We start from the raw sequence: 24,164 nt of genomic DNA on the forward strand, positions 1-24,164 counted from the left end.
ATATTAGGTTATGAAGGAAATGCCAGTTTTCTTTTATAAATAACTAGAGATAAGTAAAAAAAATTGCAGTTATTAATGGAATGTTGCTACTCTACACAACTATATCATTTGTTTTGTTATATTTTTGTTCCTTGTCAATTAACAATATTCAACGCATATGCTAGTTCAGCAGTAAAGAGCGTTTGTTAAAGATTTAATAAAATATTGTTGGGTAATAAAACAGAACAAATTATATTATTTAAGATTGAAAAAAATTCTCATAGTTAACCAACAATTGCAATTTAAAATTTATGAATATTTACATGAAAAGACTACTTACTGTAAATGTATAATGCAAAATGTAGGAAAAATACTAGGGCGTGCTAAAAATTATCTGCACTTTTCATTGTACAAGTTATTTACACAAAGCTAAGGGTTCCACATGTACTTCATTTTCCTACATTGTCACCTCCCTTGTCAATGCTTTTGGGCCATTGGTCCACAAACTTGTGTGTTCCTTTCAAGAAGAAGGTTTTTGGTTGGTAGTTAAGCCATTTTTGCACTGCTTCCTGCATATCTTAGTCTGAGGAAAATTGACAACCTCGCAAAGCATCCTTGAGCGGCCTAAACAAATGAAAGTAAGAGGGAGCAAGATCTACGCTCTAGGGAAGGTGTTCCAATACCTTAAAATTCAACTTGCTGGTTTAAACAATCTGGCGAGCCATGTTCAGGCAGGCAATTGACCTCTGCGTTTGTTGCTGGCTTAGCTTGTTTTCCAACATTTCATTGTAATGTGCTGTTGATCAGTCTTCTTTTCCATGAAGTCTTCCGGTATAGGCTCTTTTGCATCCCAAAAGACAGTTATCATAACTTTACCCATCGATGGCTCAATCTTGAATTTTTCTTTGACAGAAATCCATACTCTGGGGGTTTGATTCTGACTCATAGTGATGAACACATTTCATCACAGGTGACTATTCTGCTGCCAAAAAAATATGTCTTTCACCTTTCCTTGTTGAAGGGGTTGAATAAGTTTTGCAGATTTAAACAGATATGAGCTTGTGCCCTGCACTAAGCTGTACCCATCACACACAGACTTTATGGAAACCAATTTTGTCATGGATGATTTGATGGGCAGAACTGTGACTGATGTTCAATGAAGATACTTCCTCATTGATGGTAACTCACCTACTTATCACAACCATCTCTCAAGCTTGCTGAATCTTTTTCATGGAGGAGGTTGACAGGCATCCTGCTCCCTCTTCATGCATCAAACTCATCCGGCCACTTTTAAACTTCTCAATCCATAAAAAAGTTTTACATGATAAAGCATTGTCCTCATATTGTGATAAGATGAATTTCAGTTTTTTCATCCCCTTAACCACATAAATCATATTACTGCTATTGTTCCTCCATGGTGCAACCTGCTAGTGGAGCAGATATGTTTACTCTGTAATAGCCGAAAGGCAAATAATGCAATCAAGATCAAATTTCACATATTTCACCATAGTTATACCACCTCTAAACACTAGTGCACAGAAAGCAGTATGACAACCTTGAAGGTGTGTTATGGTGAAAGTGCAGATCATTTTTGACTCGTACTTATAGAATGTACACACAGTTTAAATTTAATAGTGAATGTGTGGTAATGAAATTCAAATATCTGGATAAATATCTGCTAGCAGCCAAAGAATTCCATCAGTTATATTAAACATAAGGTATATTGTAAAAATATAATTAGATTATTCTAAAAAAAAATCCCTAACAACATATGCATCTTTTAAATAACCCATCTCAGGTTTTAAAATTTAATGTATACTCTTGCTTTGATTGATAGTATTTCACAATCAAGTAGCAAGATCATTCTTCTATCCTAGCCTCAAATTTTACATTTCCTTATTCCTACGGGCCTGAAATCAGCTTTGTTTATTCTTTCCTGGAATAAAGAAGAAAATTATAAAAAAGAAATTATAATTTAACATTATTGTCTCGTAAAATTGTTCCCATGCATTTTACAAATTTGCTGAGTGTCTTAAGGAGAGGTGTTTTTTAAAATTAAAAACTGAATTATAGTTCAAAGTTCAGAGATGGAAGAAGGATTTTGTATTCTTGAACTACATTAATCTGTCAGTTGCAAATTTACTCCTAAAAAATTTCTTGTTTTACCTCAAAGTTTGTTTATGTTATTATATAATGGAAACTTTGTGTTATTGAACGGTACCAAGTAATTAGGATTTGAAACCTGCAGGACCTTTTGCTAAAAGATTGTTTAGCCATAGAGGTCAACATTTTAAAATATTTCATTTTTTAATAGAGGTTAGCAAGTATAGCATAGTTGCAAGAATTTATCTTCTAACTGCATAAATGTCAATAGAGTGTTGGAGTTAAATGGGTAAGAAACAAGTTATATATATGTAGACTGAATAAAATATTACAAACGGCTGTTAAAAAAGGCTACTGTTTGTATGATAATATTTAATTTACTGGAAAAGAATTGTTTATTTCATTAAATACTCTTTTCTTTTTCAGACTCAATGATGATGTTGCTAAACCAATCAAATTAATTAACACTAAAACTTCATTTAAAAAGAAAAACAATCTAAAGGCAACCAGAATGAACAAGGGTATGTAACATTTAAACTTATTAGACAAAAACTACCATGTTCAAAAATATATCAAAAACTACTTATCCATGTTCAAAAACTCCTTACAAAATGAGATTTAAGAACTTTACTGTTAATTTTTTTTCTAATAAAATTATACTACTGATAACAATTGCATTAACCACAAAAATGTTTACTAGCAGTATTAGTAAAAAATGAATTATAAAATAAAAATATTAAAATCCACACTTATGAAGTAATATGAAAAAGTTTTACCTGCCTTTATAAAATATAAAACAAAAATTGAGAACTCTAAAAATTAGTGGTCTGCAAAAATTGAGCTATGAGCAGTAGTCTACTTCCAAGTATTAAGCAAGAGATCAGCTTATAATCTAGATGAGGAGAATTTACACCCTAAATAATCAACTTTAACAGGCCATATCCATCTCTTTAGTCAGACCTTCCCATCCTTGAGAGCAATGTAAAATTTAAAAGATTGAATCACAGATTGTACTTCAATGTTAATAAGATTGTTTATTGTCACTGTTACATAAATGCAAACAGCATTAGTGCATAAACGAAAAGCCAACAATTAACCAGCAATTAATAACTGGATTGTAATATTACTCTTCTGTACTATGATTCACTATTATGCTTGTTTGTAAAAGGATATAAAAATTATCCTTTTTGAGAACTATTTCAGCAGAAACATATCTTAACTTTGTACAGTAATGAAACTAACAAATATTCTTTTAAGCCGATACTCAAGAACTGCAGGATAACTGCAGTATTGTAATATCAAATTTAATAGTTATCATTATAGTAACTCAAATTTTAGTTTCCATAGGGCAGTGGCCTAAAAATAGATTTGTTTATTTCTTCCTGTAATAAAAAATAAATTATAATTTAACAAGCTCATGAGATTTACAAGTTTGACTGAATCTGTAAGCACAGAATTTTATACAGGAAGTGTGGGCTTGTAATCTATTGGTGGTTAGCATTGCTGACTGCTTGTGCTAGAGTTTCAGTTTGATTCCCATTATTGATGGAAATTTTCACATTGTAAAAAAAATTGACTGGGATAAAAAAGACTTTGCCTAGAATCGCACATACATAACAGTCAGTAGGGTTTGTTGATTGGGCTGGCAGTCCCAGGTTTGATTCCCAACAAAGATTTGGATTTTCTGGCCAGATAGAAATGGTGTTTTAAAACCAAATTAATTGTTTGATAATATGATGAATATAGTAATTTAATTAAGAAGAAAAGAAAAACAAAAAATATTGTCAAGTTTCTTGTAGGATAACAATCATTGACGATAAAATATTTTAGGTGTGAAGGTTTCCTGAAATTGAAATCATTATGCTGCAGGTATTAGGAACTAGCTGCTCAATAAGTAATTATATTTTTATTTAAATAATTATTAGGAAACCTAATATTGTCCTTGCAAAGGCAGTTGTCATTAAGATTATTGTGTAGCTGTCTTGACAGGAAACAGAGTTTCTGAGTCAGTACAAAGTTAGGCCCTCCTATTATATTGCATGAACGATGTGTTGGATCTTGGCTAGATCTACTCATAGAACTGAAAATTAGGAAGAAACAAAGTCAAGGAAAAGAGTGGGGGTATATTGCAAGGGCAACCACCATCAGAAGAACTATAATGTGAAGCAAACTACCCAACCAAAAAAAAAACCTGGGCAGCGTTTCCATTCTGTTCATGATCCCTTCGGGGACAATTTTATCCTAATAGTTGTACAGTTATGATAAATGTTTTTGCATTGATCAGTTTAAATATAGGCTGCAACAAAAATTATTTTCCTTCAAACAGTAACATAAATTCTTTCTATGGGTAATATTTTATATCTGATCAACCTTCCATTCAGAATATTACTAAACAATTGTTTTGTTGTAATTATAAACTAGCTGGTTAACCAATCTGGATTTGTATCTTTTTGTTGTGTAATTATAAATCTTCTTGAATTGATAATAATTTTTTATTAAAAAGTTTATTATTTAAAAAACAAAAATTTAATTTTTTATTCCAAGGCTATATTTTACGTCTATAGCATCAGTTCTATGCAAAAAGCTTGACGTTGGTGAATAGTTCTGTTTGATGAAGCTGTGTTTTGGAATTTGTAGTTATTTTTATATTTTAGTAAATTTTACAAAATTCACTTATTAATGATAAAAAAACTATAATTACAGCTAACAGAATTGTATAAAAACTAATTAATTCATAATAAAATAAACTCAGTAATCACATTTTACATAAGCATTGAAAAAAAGAATTAGAAAAATTGAGTACATTAATTTGTTATCTACTCTGCGTGTTCCAGTCTTTCTTATGGTTGTGACATGTATAAAATGACATACAATATACAAGTAACAGTCCCTCTAAAAATTATTTTCTCTTAGAGTGATGATGTTCATAATAAAACCAGTTCTTGTGGTGAACAGGTGAAGGTACTTCTTGTACTTCACTGAAAATCATTGGCTTTTGGAGATCTTATCATGGTGATATAAAACAGTGTATTTTGGTCTGTGATAAAGGCAACAGAAACCACTTCACTTCTCGCTTGCTTTTCCTAGTAAACCTAGTTTGTTATTTATGGGAGTGCATCTGCAATTTTTTTTTTGAGTAGCTTGTTTTAATCCTCCTACAACCGTTAAAAATTATAGCATGTGTTATATATAAGTTTAATGATTTTGAAAATAATAATTTTAAAGTAAAAAAAAAAATATAATTTAGAATATTAATTACCAATAAAATTATAATATTAAATACTATTTTTTACATTTGTTTCATTGTTTGTGTTAGAATCATAATAGGAAAACAATTTTTAATGCTATTTTCATATCTTCAAATTTATAAAATTATTAGAAGAGTGCAGATTAAAATAGTAAAGAAGAAAACCATCAAGTTATCAATCATTATCTTATTTGTTTATTTATTTTAAGATCATGACAACTAATTGAACCCAGTTAATGTTATTTTTTTAACGTTAACCAGTTTGTGTGACACACTTGACCATCAGGATTCAGACCCAGAACCTCCTTAAATGAAAGGCATCATTCCATTACTATGGTGAGTGCAATGGTGTCAAAACCTATTTTCACAATTTGTTTCCCATTTTCCTAGAATGGCCTGAATATTATGAGTATACATGTTGGTTAAATAAAGACTATACTACCATTATTTTATTTATTTTTATGTAATACCAGATTACAGAATAACCCAATTGTTACGTGATATCAACAGTAGAGATGCTAAGGTATCTGTATCCAATCTGGCACGTAACTGTAAGTATGTAGTCCTGAACAGACTCAGGCCAACCATTCTTGAGATGTGCGGCTAATTGAACTCCAACCACCAAAGTTCACGTATTTGGATCTAGTATCCAAATCTGTATAGAAGCAACTACCTTCACTACGATTTGAACCTTAGAACTCTCGATTTTAAAATCAGCAGATTTATGATGAAGAGTTCACTGCTAGACTAACCTTGGTTAGTCTATTATTACTTTAAATGTCACTGCTAGACTGACTGGGTTGATATATTGTTTCTTTAAATATTACTTTTCATCCTTATTTTAACTTGGATGGACCAGTCCCATTTTTTATTTTTTATAAATGATAATTTTTATATTTTCTTATACCTTGTTAAATTGTACTTAAAAAAATGATTTTGTTATTTATTTCAGATCAGATTGCAGTGATGATGATAATGATGATGATACTGCAAACAAAGATTGCAGTAAGAACTCAGAAACCAAAGGTTTATTAACTTTATTATTTTAATAAAAACTTTGAATACTACTTAATATTTATAAATTATAAGAATTTTAAAATGTAGTTTTGCACGAAGCACAACCAAACAGTTTTAAATTAAGTTTACCATGAATAAATTTCCAAAATTCAACTAAATGTGTATAATTATACATAGATCTATGTTATTTATTTTAAATTATTTATACGTTTTTATTATAAATCTGTATAATTATAAAAAGCAACAAAATGTAAAAGTTAGATGAATTTCTGGCAGTTTGTTACAGGAGAAAGGTCACTTTCAGCAGTTGTGTACATTTAAAAAATACTAGTACATTTAAAAAATATTTTAGGGACTAAAATGAAGGTGGGAGTTCTGGTTATTTCTATTAATTTTTTAATTCTCCCATTAATTTTTGAGGGGAAAATTTTTGTGTGTGTGAGTGTGCATGTGCGTGCACGCATGTAATGTCACTATTCTTGTTTAATTTATCATTAATAATATTTAATTAATATTTTTTTAATTCGTTTTCCTATTTTAGAATCAGAGGGTCAAACTCCAAGAAAACAGAGAAACTCTCAAGATGTTGGAGGTGCTAGGAAAAAAGATGGGTCAGGTAAGAAATAGCAGCGTGAAAGTATGGATGATGAAAGAGAAGCTCGTTGAAACTTGTGTCACTTGATGGAAAAAAATTTACCATACCGTGTAGTTATCATCTTTGTGTGTCATATTACAAGTTGGAATTTACTTTAAGAAATTGCAGGAATTAAGTTAAAAACTACACTGTTCTTAACATGTTTTGCTGGTAGTACAATTTCAGTGTCCTATAACTTAAATTCATTCACAATCTTTGCTGTTCACAGAGTGCCTGTGATCCTTCCGAAGACATTTACACTTAACACAAGTCAGGCCCTCACTTTTTTGGAGGCTGCTCACAGAAGTAAAGCCAAAATGTATTTGAAATACTTTCCTGGTGTCGGGAAGTGGTGATCCCATCACCCAGCACATTGCAGCTACGTGCATCAAGCAGCACCATTAACATGGCTTGTTCTTACTTAATTTCTTAATTATTTTTTATATTAAAGGAGGAATATTCCAAATTGCAGTTAGATTTTTTTCATTGGTGAAATTTTAACAAAAAAGGTTAATTTAGGTAATTAATTGGTTTTAAATGGAATTTGAAGACTGTGTAGTGACCAGTAGTTATATATAAACTTACACCCAGAAATAAGTTGGTTTAGAAGAGATAAATGATGTTTATCATGTGTTTTGCGATGTGTGTAAAAAACATTTTGAACTGGGCAATATGGATCGAAAGCAGTAACTTTGTTCTATAAAGGAAAAGACTAAAACTTTGATCAACAGTTGTGAGAACGATGGTTGTGATACATATGTGTGTTCATTGCCCGGATTTTCTGGTCAGAGTAATAGCATTTCAGCTGCAAATGATACATTTGAATCATCAGCATATTAGAATAGAGAATATATTTTTCTGTGAAATGGAGTGAACAAATTCATTCTTATTGTTAATCAGAATGTCCATTGTACGTAGAAGTTGTACAATCCACTATTATATATTAGTGTTATTTTAATTTTTATGTTTATTTAAAGCAATAGTTTTTGTGTTTGGATTATATTTTATACACTGCAGTACATTTAAAACAAAATATCAACTAATTTTTCGTGCCTGTAAGTTACTTTTTTTTACATTATATGTTAGAAGGAAAATTAGAAAATATTGGTAAAAATGAAAAAAAACTCAGTAATATTAGAGAAAGAAGTTTAAAAAATATATATAAGATGTATTATTAAATTGAAACTTTTGTTTAATTGCATCAAGTGGATGAATAATTTGTAATTGTTCTAAGACCCTATAATTTTTCATTTGATGATACGACCTGCAGATCTTCATTTTTTTGTAAATAAATTTTGTTGGGTGACAACTAAACCTTTAATAATATAATTAAATGCATGATAAAACAGTTGTCAACTATGTAATTAACTCTTGATTGATTGTATTAGTCTTTCATCTAGAGATCTCAGGTTTGAATCCCAGTCAAGCATGGCATTTTTCACACACTACACAATTCATTTATCATTTAGTAACTGTTAAAGGGTATAAGCCTGTTATTACTATGCAAATTTTCTTGTCTTCAGTCATTTGACTGGTTTTGATGTAGCTCTACAAGATTCCCTATCTAGTGCCAGTCGTTTCATTTCTGTATACCCCCTACTTCCCTAACAATTTGTTTAACTTATTCCAACTGTTGCCTGCCTGCACAATTTTTCCCATCTACCTGTCCCTCCAGTATCAAAGCGACTATTCCAGGATGCCTTAAGTGACCTTTTTAAGTCTTGTCTTTTCTTTTAGCTATAGTTTTCCAAATGCTTCTTTCTTCACCGATTTGCCACAACATCTCTTCATTTGTCACTTTATCTACCCATCTGATTTTTAACATCTCCTATAGCACCATATTTCAGAAGCTTCTAATATTTTCTTCTCGGGTACTCCAATTATCCAAGTTTTACTTGCATATAAAGCTATGCTCCAAACATTTACTTTTCTTTTCTTTTCTTTTCCTGATGTGTAAATTAATTTTTGATGTAAGCAAATTATATTTCTGATTGAAAGCTCGTTTCGCCTGTGCTATTCAGAATTTTATATTGCTACTGTTTCGTCCATCTTCTTTGTTATTTGGGAAGCAGTAATTCTGCTTCCCAAATAACAAAATTCTTCTACCTCCGTAGTATTTTAACGTAGTAGTTCTTGCATAGGACTTCATCCATGCCACTCATTGTTTCTTCAAAGCTTACTCTCGGCTAGAATTACTATATCATCAGCAAATTGTAGCATCTTTATCTTTTCACCTTGCACTGTTACTTCAGATCTAAACTGTTCTTTGACATCATTAACTGCTAGTTCTATGTAAAGATTAAAAAGTAACAGGGATAGGGAACGTCCTTGACTCCCTTTTTTATTACTGCTTCTTTCTTATGCTCTTCGATTATTACTGTTGCAGTTTGGTCACCAGAAAAATGAAAAATAATCTACAAGTCGGAGTGAGGATTGTTAGAAGCCTATGTAAATAAATGATAAAAATGAATAAATGTTTGGAGATTTTAATGTAACAACTGTGAAAACATAATTATTCAAATATAATATTTTACGTAATAAATATTTAAAATTTTAATTCTCTACTGTATAATCAAATAAAATTCATTAATTTTTAATAATAATCGCTAATTCAATATTATAGTAGTCATATAATAATTTTCTTTGCATTAAAACGTAAGAAACGTAATGTGCACAAGAAAATAAACTGAATGTTAAGCAAAATATTTCTCAAACACTTACGTGCATCAGATGGAAATACCTTGTAACTAACATGAAGACCTGTTAAGGCTTTTTGTCTGATTTGCATTAAAAAAATTATAGTAATACTTTTTTGTAGTAAAATAACAGAAATGCTTATTAAAAATAATAAAGGCAGTAGTAGTGAATATATATTTATTTTTGAGCTTCTTTCGATATAGCCTGCTGTAATATTTTAAAACAATTTTTTAAAGTACATGAAAATATGTACAAATAGGAATGTTTTATTTTAGATTTTGTTTAACTCAAAAGAAATTGGTATTTTAATGAAAAATAAAGTCAATCAAAATAAATTATTATAGATTTATTACTGATATAATTTACTATGATATTTACTAATTTTACACAAAATTCTGATAACATGAAGTACAAACTATATTCCAGTGCAGGTCCTAAAATCGTATTGAAAATTTTCCTAGCGCCCTTTGTATACATATATATATATATATATATATATATATATATATATATATATATTTAATATTGTATGAAATACAAACTATAAAACAGTAATTACATAAGTTTAACATATAAATTTTGAAGAATCAATTTTTTTCACGCATCCCACATTTTCAAGTTATTTAATTCTATAATTACCTTATATATAATTCTATTAAAAATTTATTTTTAGTTCTCTGTTTTAAAAATTTTTGAATATATAATGAACGCATATGCAGATTTTGCTGTCCAGTAGTATTATCCTTTGTTTTATGGACATTATTGCCAACTGTTAGATTGTAATTTTATTATGGTTTTAATTGAATCATCATCTTTGAATTTGATGATGTTGACCATTGTGGTGTTATTAACACAGTGGTCAGTATGTTAATGAATTATTTGAATTTAAAACAAAAGAAGTAGAGTATGGTATAAATATATTTATACATGTAGGGAAATTGTATCAAATGTTAATTCAATGAACTGTGGCAACTTCTGTTGTTATTAAAGTAATATTTTTATACAGTTATAAGTTAATATTCTTATATAATATATATATAAAACAACCTTTACTGTTAAATTATTAATTGTGATAAGGTTAAATGTTTTTAACAGAAAGATGTTACAAATGATCTTCTTCCTTTGCAGGTCATACGTATAATTATTTATATTAAGCATTTGAAAAAACATATATAAGGCGCATTCATAAAGTAAGGGTCGTTAGTTCATAAAAAAAATTAACTTTGAGAAAAGGTTTTTACTTAGTTTTTGTTTACTACATATTTACTTCTCTTTTCCACATAATCATCATTCAGTTCTAAACACTTCATAATGCTGCACCAGTTTTTTTAACCCCTCTGCATAGAAGTTTGCTGGCTGGTAATTGAACCAGTTGACAACATTATTCTAAGTTCCTCGTTTTCAAACCGTTGTCCACCAAGCCATTTTTTCAAATGCAAGAAGAGGAAGTAGTTGCTAGGTAAAAGGTCGGGACTATATGGAGGGTGGTCAAAAAGTTCCCAACAAAAATCTTGATCTTCTTTTTGGTTAAGGCAGTGGTGTGAGGGTGTGCGTTGTCTTGAAGAAGGATTACGCCAGACGACTGTTTCTTATGTCGTTGATCTTGGATCGCATGTTTCAGTTTGGTGAGCGTTTTGCAATTCACATCAGCTGTAATTGTTGATCCACGTGAAATCAACCAAAATGATGCCCTTTTTGTTTCAAAAACTTCTAGCCAACATTTTTTAACTCAATTATGGAGATTGCTTAAATTTCTTCAGCCCTTTTTCTTTCAAAAATTTTTAGCCAACATTTTTTAACTCAATTATGGAGATTGCTTAAATTTCTTCAGTTTTGGAAAACTTAAATGGCACCACTGCATTGACTATTGTTTTGATTCTGCATCGGTGTAGGATATCCATGTCTGTAGGACTTTGTCCGTAACAGTGTGGGGAAACAAATCATCTCCATCTGCCGACTTCTGTGGCACAATGGTAGCGTCTTGGCCTTTCATCCGGAGGTCCCAGGTTCGAATCCCGATCAGGGGTGGCATTTTCACACGCTACGTGTCATTCATCTCATCCTCTAGCAATACCTAATAGTGGTCCTGGAGGTTAAAAGAAAAAGAAAAAATCATCTCCATCTTGTCAATAGCAGTCCAAAAACGCTCGTCCACTGCACATTCTTTGCTTGTTATGTTGGTCGGTGAACATTTTCGGCACCAACCTTGCACACAATTTGTGATATTCAAGCTTTTCTGCGACAGTCATATAGATAGAGGTGCATCCAACTTGCAGAAATTCATCAGCCAGAGTACTAATCAATCACCGATCACATTGCAGTTTTCAGTTCACTTATTCAACAATTTTGTTGGCCTGAATGCTGGGCCTACCACTCCGCTGTTTGTCATGCACATTTGTGTGGCCATTTTTAAAGTCTCGACACCACTGTCTAACCTTTCCATCACTCATTAGTGTAGGTTCACACACTAGACACAACTCCTGATAAATTTCAGTAGCTGAAGCTCCTTTTACACACAAAAATTGAATCACAGTGTGCACTTCACAACTGATGGGAGAAACGATTGTTGCGGACATTGCGTTCTGCATTCACTGGCAGGGAAACAACTACTGTTTCAAAACAATAACTGCAATTGCTTCGTAAATAGTCAGCCCTGCATGCATGAAACTGTGTTCAGACCTGCTAATATTTAAATATAAGCCGATGTCCTTGTATGAATATGCCTTGTAGATTTAACTTGGCAAAGTTAATTTAAATCTCGTCTTATCTATTTCTGTGTAACATTTTTACAAATACTACACAAACTGTATGTCTATCTCATTGTCCGTAAGTTACAGATTTTTAACATGACTGATAATGTAACTTACGGACAATGAGATATAAAATATTATAAATAATATAAAATATTATGTTTTAACCTGTAAATATGCTTGTACAAGTAGATCTTTTCAGATCCTTTAATTATGTCGGCTGTCATTAAAAAATACACTAGACCCTTGTGACTTATGATCAAACCATATGATGGGTCACAAAATCACAAGGGATATTTAGTTGTACATAGGTATCCATACAATACTATTACAAAATATTACTTTTATTATTATGTAGCAAGCAGAGTATCTAATAAAGTTTAAGTTCGTAGCATCATTATCATCAACATTGATAATTTAACAAAATCAGGTCTAGATTAGATTTGATAATTACTATCTATTCTCTGTCGATAATCTATGACTATTCTCTGGGGTCGAATTAGGTCATTCTAGCAGGGAATATTTTTTATATTATATTATTTTTGTTTATGTACATGGGGATGTCTTTATCAAATTGAGACAGATTCAATTCTAGGATGGTGTCATTGATTGGAATCCCAGTGATTATAATATATTGTGTTTCTTATAGTAACCCATAGATATTTAAATATAGCAGCATATATTATTTATAACATGAATAATTAAGAAACAGTGATGCTCATTGCTAATTGTAATAGTGAGTTTTTTAGTTATCTGGATACTATAATATATAAGCCATTAATTAGATTTTGTATTAAAAAGCATTGGACATTAACTTGACTCTTGAAGCTGTTTTTCATTTGTTCTTCCCTAAAAAGTGACATATTTCATATTTTAATATGAATTTTTTATTAGTTTGTCATGAATTGCAAAAGTCTGCCCAGTCCAGGTGAGATCTTTATTATGAAAATTTAAGTCAGACCATCCATGGTTGGTTTTAATTTTTCTGCAGTTGAATTTTAGGGAGAATAAAATGTCTGCTTCGTAAGAGAATTCTCATTTGAAGTATGAGGAATTGCAAGTTTATATTTTAATTTAGATGGAAATCCATCAGTTAAAGAATTCATAAATATGAATGAATCATTTTGTTGTATCTGTTGTGTAGTGATTTAAATTCACTCGCAAAGATTTCAATATTTTATTATAAAAACATTAATCTAGATGAAATAAAATTTCTCTAGATTGATGGTCTAGACTTATAGAGAATAATGAGTGGAGTTTTAATTTTTACCATTATTCAGACCTATTTGTCTCAATTGATTTGTATGTATCGTTTAGGTACATATTAACCCGTTATTCTCATAAATTGAGATATGTAACTAATAAGATTTATTAGATTTTTTTTTCTTTTAGTTATTCCAATGAAGAGAAACTTATACTGTTATCATTGGTTGTCTATGAAAACTGATTTTTGTTTTTATATATCTTAGTTTCTATGTTTAGTTATAAGTTATGTATTAATATTGGCTTAGTGGTATTACATGTGTAGTCTCAGAAATTTCTATTTCCAATTATTTCTCACCTGAACTGTTAACAGTATATGCTGATCTGTTAACAGTATTTTCTCTTAGTCAGGAAAAGAAAAATCAAGTATGATGTTACCTCAATTTAAAATTTTTCTGTATTATTTTTCAATATCTTACATCATTCTACTTTTAGTACGATGATGTATTATATATGTACGACGATAATGTATTGATGTACTGTATACATATAATGTATTAATTAAAACTATGTTTATTATTAATTACATTGTTCGCTAAGTGATTTTAAGTTAAAAACAAAACTTGATTAAACTTAAGCAATTATATCACAAAAATGTAAAAATGAAAGTTATATTAAAGTAATAATGAAACTGCTATTCTAATTATATATAAATTTAACTTTACCAAATGAAGATGAACGTTAAAGAAATCAAAGGAACAGTGGTGCAGCAAGGTCGGGTAGATCCTGTGCAGAAAATTTCTTGTCACTTCCACATTGAAATTATTAAAAGAAGTTACAGTTATTTTCTGTTTGTTTACTTTTGTGAGTAAGCACTTAAAACCATTTTTTCCTAACTTTTCTCTCTGCAAATTTTGAAATGATATAAAAATCAATTTCTTTCACTACCTTGTTTCCATTTGACAAAATGGCTAAAGAGCTGAGCTTGACTCACAGTGGACTGAAGGTAACATTAATTTCAGTTTTGAAAACTCCTTTCACATGATGCTACTGAAACACATAATGTTAACAATAATCTTAAGGCTGAAGTCAGATGTGGTACAGTATCTGAAAGTTCATATCAAACAAAAAACTAAAAGTCTTAAAGATTTTCTTTTGAAACTTTGGCATCTTTAAATGTATCTTAGTCATAGAATCTCTCTAAAGATACATCTTCAGAAAGTTCATCATAGTTTATGACTAAATTTTTTATTAATTGTGGGTCATAATGTATGAGTACATTTTATGATAACACCAGTTGTTTACTTCTCGCTCAAGTATATCCTGCAGAAACAAACATCGGTGGAAAGAAACATCTCCTCCCCTTTCTTATCCGCTTTCCTTTCTCATATGCTTACCATTCATTACACATTGTATAGTTCATCTACATTTCATTGTGTTTGTTGACTGAAATAACAAATTTCAATACATAGTTATATTGACTGGTTAATTAATTGCCAAAGTTATTAAACTTGTTTTAAATAATTTCTGTTTTTAAAGTGTCGTGAGCCCAAAAAAATATTTTAAAACCACATATTTTTGCCATTTTGTCACCCTCTCAGAGATGAACGAGGGGTGTGACCCACACCTACTGCACCTGCCTTCTTGTAAGCCACTAAGGACTAATAGTAAAATTAATACAGTTTTCAAGATATGTAATTTTCTTAAAATAATTTCTTTGTAAATAGATTTTATTGTGTTTATTTTTTTTTTAAGTTACTATATCTAATTGTAAAAACATTTACGTACATATTTTTCATTTATTTCTGCAAAAATATACCATGTAATAGAAATCTAATGGTTAGATTTTATTTTTGTGTCAATTAACCTGCTAATCTGTTATTTCTTTTGTATTAGAATTTAATTTAGTTTGTGGTTAACAATAATGTGTTTAGTTTTTAATTTTATTTTTTGTAATTGTTATGTTGGGTGCTGGAATGTAGCCAGGATTTATTTCATTTTTTGGAGGAAGGTCATTTTCAAAATGAAAAATTTCTAGAAGTCTAGAAATACTTAATTTCATGATATCCTTTTACATATGGTGGTTGGCATATTTTGCCTGTACTTTCACTTATTATGAAAGAAAATAAATAAACTTTATTTTGGAAAGATTTAAATAATTTTCCATTCCTTCATATATTTCAAGGGCCTCCTCCACCTGGCACATATATTTTTAGTTAAAACTATTATGTATTTTCTTTTATTTATAATACAGCTTTTTACAATGGATTGGGTTTAAATTTTGTAAATTTATTTATAAGAGAAATATGATTTATAAGGAAAAAATGTTGGTTATTTGATCTTTCCCTAATACTATTGTTTTTTTGTGTTCCTACCATTCTTGAATATTTTGTTTTCTTATTAATAAACGTTTTATGTAAACTACTAAAATTAGAATGACTTTTTTTTACCACCTTTTCCAATTTTTATAACAAATGTAAATTGACTATTGCATAAAAAGTTACTAATAATCTGAGAAAAGCAGATCTCATGAAAATATTTTCTAATATTATTTATCTTATAATAAATTTATCTTATTTAATTTTAGCATTAGGAAAGAAAATTCATTTTGACACAAATTTTAAAATAGTTTTTATTCTTTCCTGGGCATTTAGCTGACTGAACCTAACCGTCAAGGGATTTGAAACAAATCTCAACTGCCCTCTTGTAACAATCACACTATGACTCGCGCAACCTCTTACAGTTGACACAAATCGGAGCCACTTTTTTCTGCGGATAGTCGTCATGCTTATGGCCCTCTTCACCACAATGCGCACAGACCGATGCATTCTTTTGGCCCTATAGCCGAAGCGACAACATTTGAAACACCGCTGCAAGTCAAGGTATTCCTTGATGTGACAGGATGTGAAATCCAGAAAAATTCTACCCTCTGACAAGCATTTCAGGAAGAGACCAGCACCTAATTCAAAAACTTCATGATACCGAGCGGCATTATGATTTCCTGTTTTGAAGACTAGCCTACACTCCTTTTTAAACGTAGTCTCGTCCAAGTCAGTGCTCTGGTTCCTCATCAGGGTCAGAACCTCCTTATCAGAGAGACCACAGTCAATGTCATTAGACTTTGACAGGGGGCCTACAACCTCGTTTGGGGTGTACCTTGACCTCAAGTTTCTGCACTGCAGGAGATTCCTTGATGACTTGGACCGTCTCCTTGTTGTCGGCAACCACAACTAGACCCTTGCTGGTCTCTTTTATATCTCTAATATGCAGGCCCTTCTGGCTGTCACAAACAGCAGCCTGGAAGTCCTTTTTCAAGTCAGAACTGGCCTTAGTCAATCCCTCTGCCTTGTTGACAAACAAGACCTTCGGTTTTTTGACCTGGCTGGCCTCTCTTTGGCACAAACGATGTCAGCAAAGCACACCGCTTTCTTAAATGTCTCTACTGCAGGGTTTGACTTGCCTCGGCCAGGTGTCCCTGTATCCATTTCTGAAGCCTCATCCGCCGACGAGTTCGTAGGAATGGGCATCGGCTTTCTCTTGCACCTGGACTTACTGAATTCTATGAATTCTGATATGGCTGGCCAGTGATTCCCTAGCCTGTCCTGACGTCAACGAGACGCTCACTGTCTTTCTCCTACATCAAAAGTTGGACATGCCCATTGGTGTGACTACTACCCGCAGCAAGCTACAGGCAGATGGGGACCTTCTGAATTTCCCTGTCATTCTATGTACCTCTTGGCTGCTACTGGATCGATTCAAAAACCACAGATTACAGCCTTCATTCTGAAAAGCATGCAAGCAGGACTAGGAAGATTCCTTTGCTCGTTACAGGGACCTACATCCAGGAGTTGTTGCCACCTTTCAGCCGCAACAAGGTGGGTATGCGTCGATAAATCAGCACCTAGATACCTATGCAAAAAATCGAAACAATGAGTCTTAAAATCAGTGATAACTGCCTAGATCAAAAAAACAGCCTGACGCTGCTGGAGGGTACACACAAAACCGGAAAGCCTGAAAATAGATGAAACTAGAAAACAGCTACAAACCTCTAGATGCACTTAAGGAGACGAGAGGATAAAACCAGTGACAACACACATTCACCATTCAGTATAGCAGTTTACACTTAACATTCAACACCCACAAAGTTTACTTCTGTAACTTTCTTGTAATTGTAGGAAAACCAATAAAATTTAAACCAATGGCAACACTCATTCACCTTTCAGAACCGAATATTATATTTAACATTGTTAACACTCAATATTTACTATATCACAATTCTAAAGCTGCTAAATATAAACCAAAGAAAACGCACATTAACTTTCATTATTCAAAATTACGCTTAACGTTGTTTTCTTTCCATGATCACATAAATCCAAGCAGAACAGGACAGCTGATAGAATGACACATGAAACCAATGACAACACATTCACCTTTCAGTATCAGAGATGAGAATTAACATTAATACCTCCCACAGAATACTTCAGTGAATAGTTAATCAGATATTAATTCTGATAAAATAAAAAGAGTGAAAAGACTCATTCATTTTTTAGTATCGAATATTACACTTAACGGTGCCCATTCTCAATTATTACTAAATCCAATAAGAATAAGAAAGGCAATAAAAAAAAAAATGAAAACACATTCACTACTAAGTATCAAAGATGACACGTAGTATTGACCACTCTGATTACTTGACAATTGACTGATTACTTAATACAATCAGAATCAGTCACCTATCGGTATCAAGATTACACTTAACTTTGGCTGCCCACAATGATTACTAAATCCAATCACAATAGGAAAGCCAATAAAATGTAAACCAATGTCAACACACTTTCACTTATCAGTATCAAAAATTACACTTAAGTTTGCCTGATTTCCACGATTATTATATCGAATTACAATAGGAAAGCCAATAACATGTAATTCAATGACAATACACATTTAGTTAAGAGTATCAAAGATTACACTTAAGGTTGCCCGCATTCAAAGATTATTATATCGAACGAGAATAGCAAAGCCAATAACAACTAAATCAATGACAACACACATTTACCTTTCAGTATCAAAGATTACCCTTAACGCTTTCGGCCCTCAATCATTTCTAAATTCGATCACAGTAGGAAAGCTAGTAACATGGAAACCAATGTCGACACACATTTCCCAATTAGTATCAAAGATAGCACTCAATGTTCCCCACGCTAAATGATAACTACATCCAATCACAATAGGAAAGGCCATATAATGTAAACTTAAGATTAGATACATTTAACATCAGTATCAAAGATTACAGTTTATGTTGACTGCCATCAATGACTACTACATGCAATAAAAGAGAAAAGCTGATATGATGTAAAACAATGACAGCACCCACTTCCAAATCTGTATCAAAAAATGCACTTAATGTTGCCCGCCCTCAATGATTAGAAGATAACATGGAAAAAAAATGACGCTACACATTTCCCTATCTATATCAAAGATTACAATAGTTATTATGATGCATGAAATTGGCATTCCAGTTGTGATTGGAGGTAGTAATCATTGAGGGTGTTCAAGATTAACTGTAATCTTTGAAACTGATATGGAATGTGTAGTGTCATTGGTTTACGTGTTATCGGTTTTTCAATTTTAATTGGGTATAGAAATGATTGAGATAGTCAACATTCAGTGTAATCTTTGATACTGAGATGGAAGTGTGTGTGGTCATTAGTTTGCATGTTATCGGTTTTCTAATTTTCATTGGATATAGAAATGATTGAGGTGGTCAACATTCAGTGTAATTTTTGATACTGAGATGAACAGTTGTTGTCATTGGTTTACATGTTATCGATTTTCCAATTTTTATTGGTTATAGAATTGATTGAGGTGGTCAACATTCATTATAATCATAGATACTAAGATGGAAATGTTTGTTGTCATTAGTTTACATGTTATCAGCTATCCTATTGTGATTTGGTTTAGTAATCATTGAGGGTGGTCAACATCAAGTGCAATTTTTAATACTGATATGGAAATGCATGTTGTCATTGGTTATCATCTTTCATATTTTGATTTGATATAGAACTCATTGAGGGAGGTAAACATTAACTGTAATCTACATTTCCATATCAGTATCAAAGATTAAACTTATTATTACCCACAACTAGTGATTACTACATCTAATCAACATTGGAAAGCCGATAACATCTACAACGTAACAGATGACATAACATCTACATAACATTGTAGATGTTATCAACATTTGTAGATAACATCTACAAATAACAACAAATATTTTCATGTCAGTATCGAAGATTACTGTTTATGTTGACCACACTCAATGATTTCTATACCAAATCGCAATATGAAAGCTGATAAGAAACAAACCAATGACAATATACATTTCCATCTTAGTATCAAAGATTACACTGAATGTTATATATATATATATATATCCAATGAAAATTTGAAAACTGGTAACATATAAACTAATGACAACACACATCTCCATCTCAGTATCAAAGATTATACTTAATGTTGAACACCTCAACCATATCTATATCAAATCACAATATGAAAGCTAATAACAAACAAACCAATGACAACATAGATTTGTTTATCCATATCTAAGATTACACCTAATGTTGACCACCCTCAATGATTTCTATATCAAATCACAATATTAGGGGTGATAACAGAAAAACCAATGATAAAGTATATTTCTTTATCAGTATCAAAAATTGCATTGATTTTGACCCCCTCAACGATTTCTATATCAAATCACAACATGAAAGATGATAACGAACAAACCATTGACAACATACATTTCCATCTCAGTATCTAAGATTACACTGAATGTTGACCACCTCAATCATTTCTATATCCAATGAAAATACTGATGAAAGTACTGAGATGTATGTTGTCATTGGTTTACCCGTTATCGGTTTTCCAAGTTTTATTCGATATAGAAATGATTGAGGAGGTCAACATTCATTGTAAGTAATCTTTGATACTGTGATGGAAATGTATGTTGGCATTGGTTTGTTTGTTATCAGCTTTCATATTGTGATTAAATATAGAAATCTTTGAGGAAGGTCAACGTAAACTGCAATCTTCGATACAGATAGGAAAATATTTGTTGTCATTCATATATATGATACCGGCTTTCCAATGTTGATTGTATGTATAATCACTAGTTGTGGGTAATATAAAGTATAATCTTTGATACTTCTGGGAAATGTCTGTTGTCATTGGTTAACATGTTTTCGGCGTTCTAGTTTGTTATTGATGATGTAATTTCTGAAAGTGGTCAAAATTAACTGTAATCATTAATACGGGAAAGAAAATGTGTTTAGTCATTAGTTTACATTTTATCGGCCATCCTATTTTGATTTGGTTTAGTAATCATTGAGGGTGGTCAAAATAAAGTGCAATTTTTGATATTGATATGGAAATATACGTTGCCATTGGTTTGTCTGTTATAACCTCTCATATTGTGATTTGATATTGAAATCATTGAGAGTGGTCAAGATTAACTGTATACTTTGATACGGATAAGGAAATGTGTGTTGACAATAGTTTACATGTGATCAGCTTTCATAATTTGATTTGATATAGAAATCATTGAGGGTGGTCAACATTAGCGGTGATCTTAGATACGGATAAAGAAATGTATGTTGTCATTGGTTTGTTTGTTATCGGCTTTCATAATGTGATTTAATATAGAAATCATTGAGGGTGGTTAACATTAACTGTATTCTATGATACGGATAAGGAAATGTGGGTTGACATTGGTTTACATGTTATCAGTATTCCAACTTTCATTGGATATATAAATGAGTGAGTTGGTGGAAATTTCTGTTGTCTTTAGTTTAAATGTTATCGGTTAATTAATTTTCATTGGATATAAAACTGATTGAGATGGTAAACATTCAGTGTAATCTTTCATACCGTGTTAAAAATGTTTGTTGTCTTTAGTTTATATGTTATTGGTTTTCCAATTTTCATTGTGTATATAAATGATTAAGTTCGTCAACATTGAGTGTAATCCGTAATACTGAGGTGGAAATGCGTGTTTGTCATTGAATTACAGTTTACAGTTTTCTAAATTTCATTGGTTATATAAATGACTATGGTGGTCAACATCCAGTGTGATCATTGATACTGAGATGTAAAAATGTGTTGTCCTTGGAATACAGTTATCAGTATTCCCATTTTTATTGGATATAGAAATGATTGAGGTGGTCAACATTAAGTGTAATCTTTGATACTGAAATGGAAGTGTGTGTTGTCATTAGTTTACATGTTATCGGTTTTCTAATTTTCATAGGATATATAAATGCTTACGTTGGTCAACATTCAGTGTAATCTCTGATACAGAAATGAATATGTGTGTTGTCTTTAGTTTAGATGTTATCGGTTTTCCAATTTTCACTGGATATATAATTGATTGAGGTCCTCAACATTTGGTGTTATCTTTGATTCTGAGGTCGAAAGGTATGTTGTCATTGATTTGTTTGTTATCAGCTTTCATATTTTGATTTGATATAGGAATCATTGAGGGTGGTCAACATTAGCTGTAATATTTGATATGGATTAAGTAAGTATGATTAAGTATGTTGCCATTGATTTATATGTTATCAGTATTTCCATTTTTAATGGATATAGAAATGATTGAGGTGGTCAACTTTAAGTGCAATCTTTGAAACTGAGGTCGAAATCTTTGTTGCCATTAGTTTACATGTTATGAGTATTCCCATATTTATTGGATGTTGAAATGATTGAAGTGGTCTACATTCAGTGTAATTTTTGATACAGAGATGGAAATGTGTGTTGTCTTTAATTTACATGCTTGTGGTTTTCCAATTTTCATTGGATATATAAATGACTAAGGTGGTCAACATTCAGTTAATCTCTGATACAGAGATGGATATGTGTGTTGTCTTTTGTTTGCAAGTTATCGGTTTTCCAATTTTCACTGGATATATATTTGATTGAGGTCGTCAACATTTGGTGTAATCTTGGTTACTGAGGTGGAAATGTATGTTGTCATTGGTTTGTTTGTTATCAGCTTTGATATTGTGATTTGATACAGAAATCATTGAGGGTGGACAACATTAGCTGTAATCTTGGATAGGGTTAGAGAAATGTATGTTGTCATTGATTTGTTTGTTATCAGCTTTCATATTTTGATTTGATATAGGAATCATTGAGGGTGGTCAACATTAGCTGTAATATTTGATATGGATTAAGTAAGTATGATTAAGTATGTTGCCATTGATTTATATGTTATCAGTATTTCCATTTTTAATGGATATAGAAATGATTGAGGTGGTCAACTTTAAGTGCAATCTTTGAAACTGAGGTCGAAATCTTTGTTGCCATTAGTTTACATGTTATGAGTATTCCCATATTTATTGGATGTTGAAATGATTGAAGTGGTCTACATTCAGTGTAATTTTTGATACAGAGATGGAAATGTGTGTTGTCTTTAATTTACATGCTTGTGGTTTTCCAATTTTCATTGGATATATAAATGACTAAGGTGGTCAACATTCAGTTAATCTCTGATACAGAGATGGATATGTGTGTTGTCTTTTGTTTGCAAGTTATCGGTTTTCCAATTTTCACTGGATATATATTTGATTGAGGTCGTCAACATTTGGTGTAATCTTGGTTACTGAGGTGGAAATGTATGTTGTCATTGGTTTGTTTGTTATCAGCTTTGATATTGTGATTTGATACAGAAATCATTGAGGGTGGACAACATTAGCTGTAATCTTGGATAGGGTTAGAGAAATGTATGTTGTCATTGATTTGTTTGTTATCAGCTTTCATATTTTGATTTGATATAGGAATCATTGAGGGTGGTCAACATTAGCTGTAATATTTGATATGGATTAAGTAAGTATGATTAAGTATGTTGCCATTGATTTATATGTTATCAGTATTTCCATTTTTAATGGATATAGAAATGATTGAGGTGGTCAACTTTAAGTGCAATCTTTGAAACTGAGGTCGAAATCTTTGTTGCCATTAGTTTACATGTTATGAGTATTCCCATATTTATTGGATGTTGAAATGATTGAAGTGGTCTACATTCAGTGTAATTTTTGATACAGAGATGGAAATGTGTGTTGTCTTTAGTTTAGATGTTATCGGTTTTCCAATTTTCACTGGATATATAATTGATTGAGGTCCTCAACATTTGGTGTTATCTTTGATTCTGACGTGGAAAGGTATGTTATCATTGGTTTGTTTGTTATGAGCTTTCATATTGTGATTTGATATAGAAATCATTCAGGGTGGTCAACATTAGCTGTAATCTTTGATATGGATTAATAAATGTATGTTGCCATTGATTAACATGTTATAAGCATTCATATTGGTACTTGGTTTAGTAATCATTGAGGGTGGTCAACATGAAGTTCAATTTTTAATACTGATAAGGAAATGTATTTTGTTGTTGGTTTATTTATTATAAGCTTTCATATTGTCATTTGATATAGATATGATTGAAGTGTTCGACATTACGTGTATCTTTGATACTGAAATG

At 31.2% G+C, this 24,164-nt stretch overlaps 1 pseudogene; it reads left to right on the top strand.

The window, feature by feature from the left end:
• Positions 1 to 24,164, top strand: part of LOC142317488 (putative cytochrome P450 303a1) — a 92,489-nt pseudogene that overhangs the window by 28,245 nt on the left and 40,080 nt on the right.

This window comes from Lycorma delicatula, chromosome 1 (genome assembly GCF_047948215.1).
Source record: "Lycorma delicatula isolate Av1 chromosome 1, ASM4794821v1, whole genome shotgun sequence".
Classification (NCBI taxonomy): Eukaryota; Metazoa; Arthropoda; class Insecta; order Hemiptera; family Fulgoridae; genus Lycorma; species Lycorma delicatula.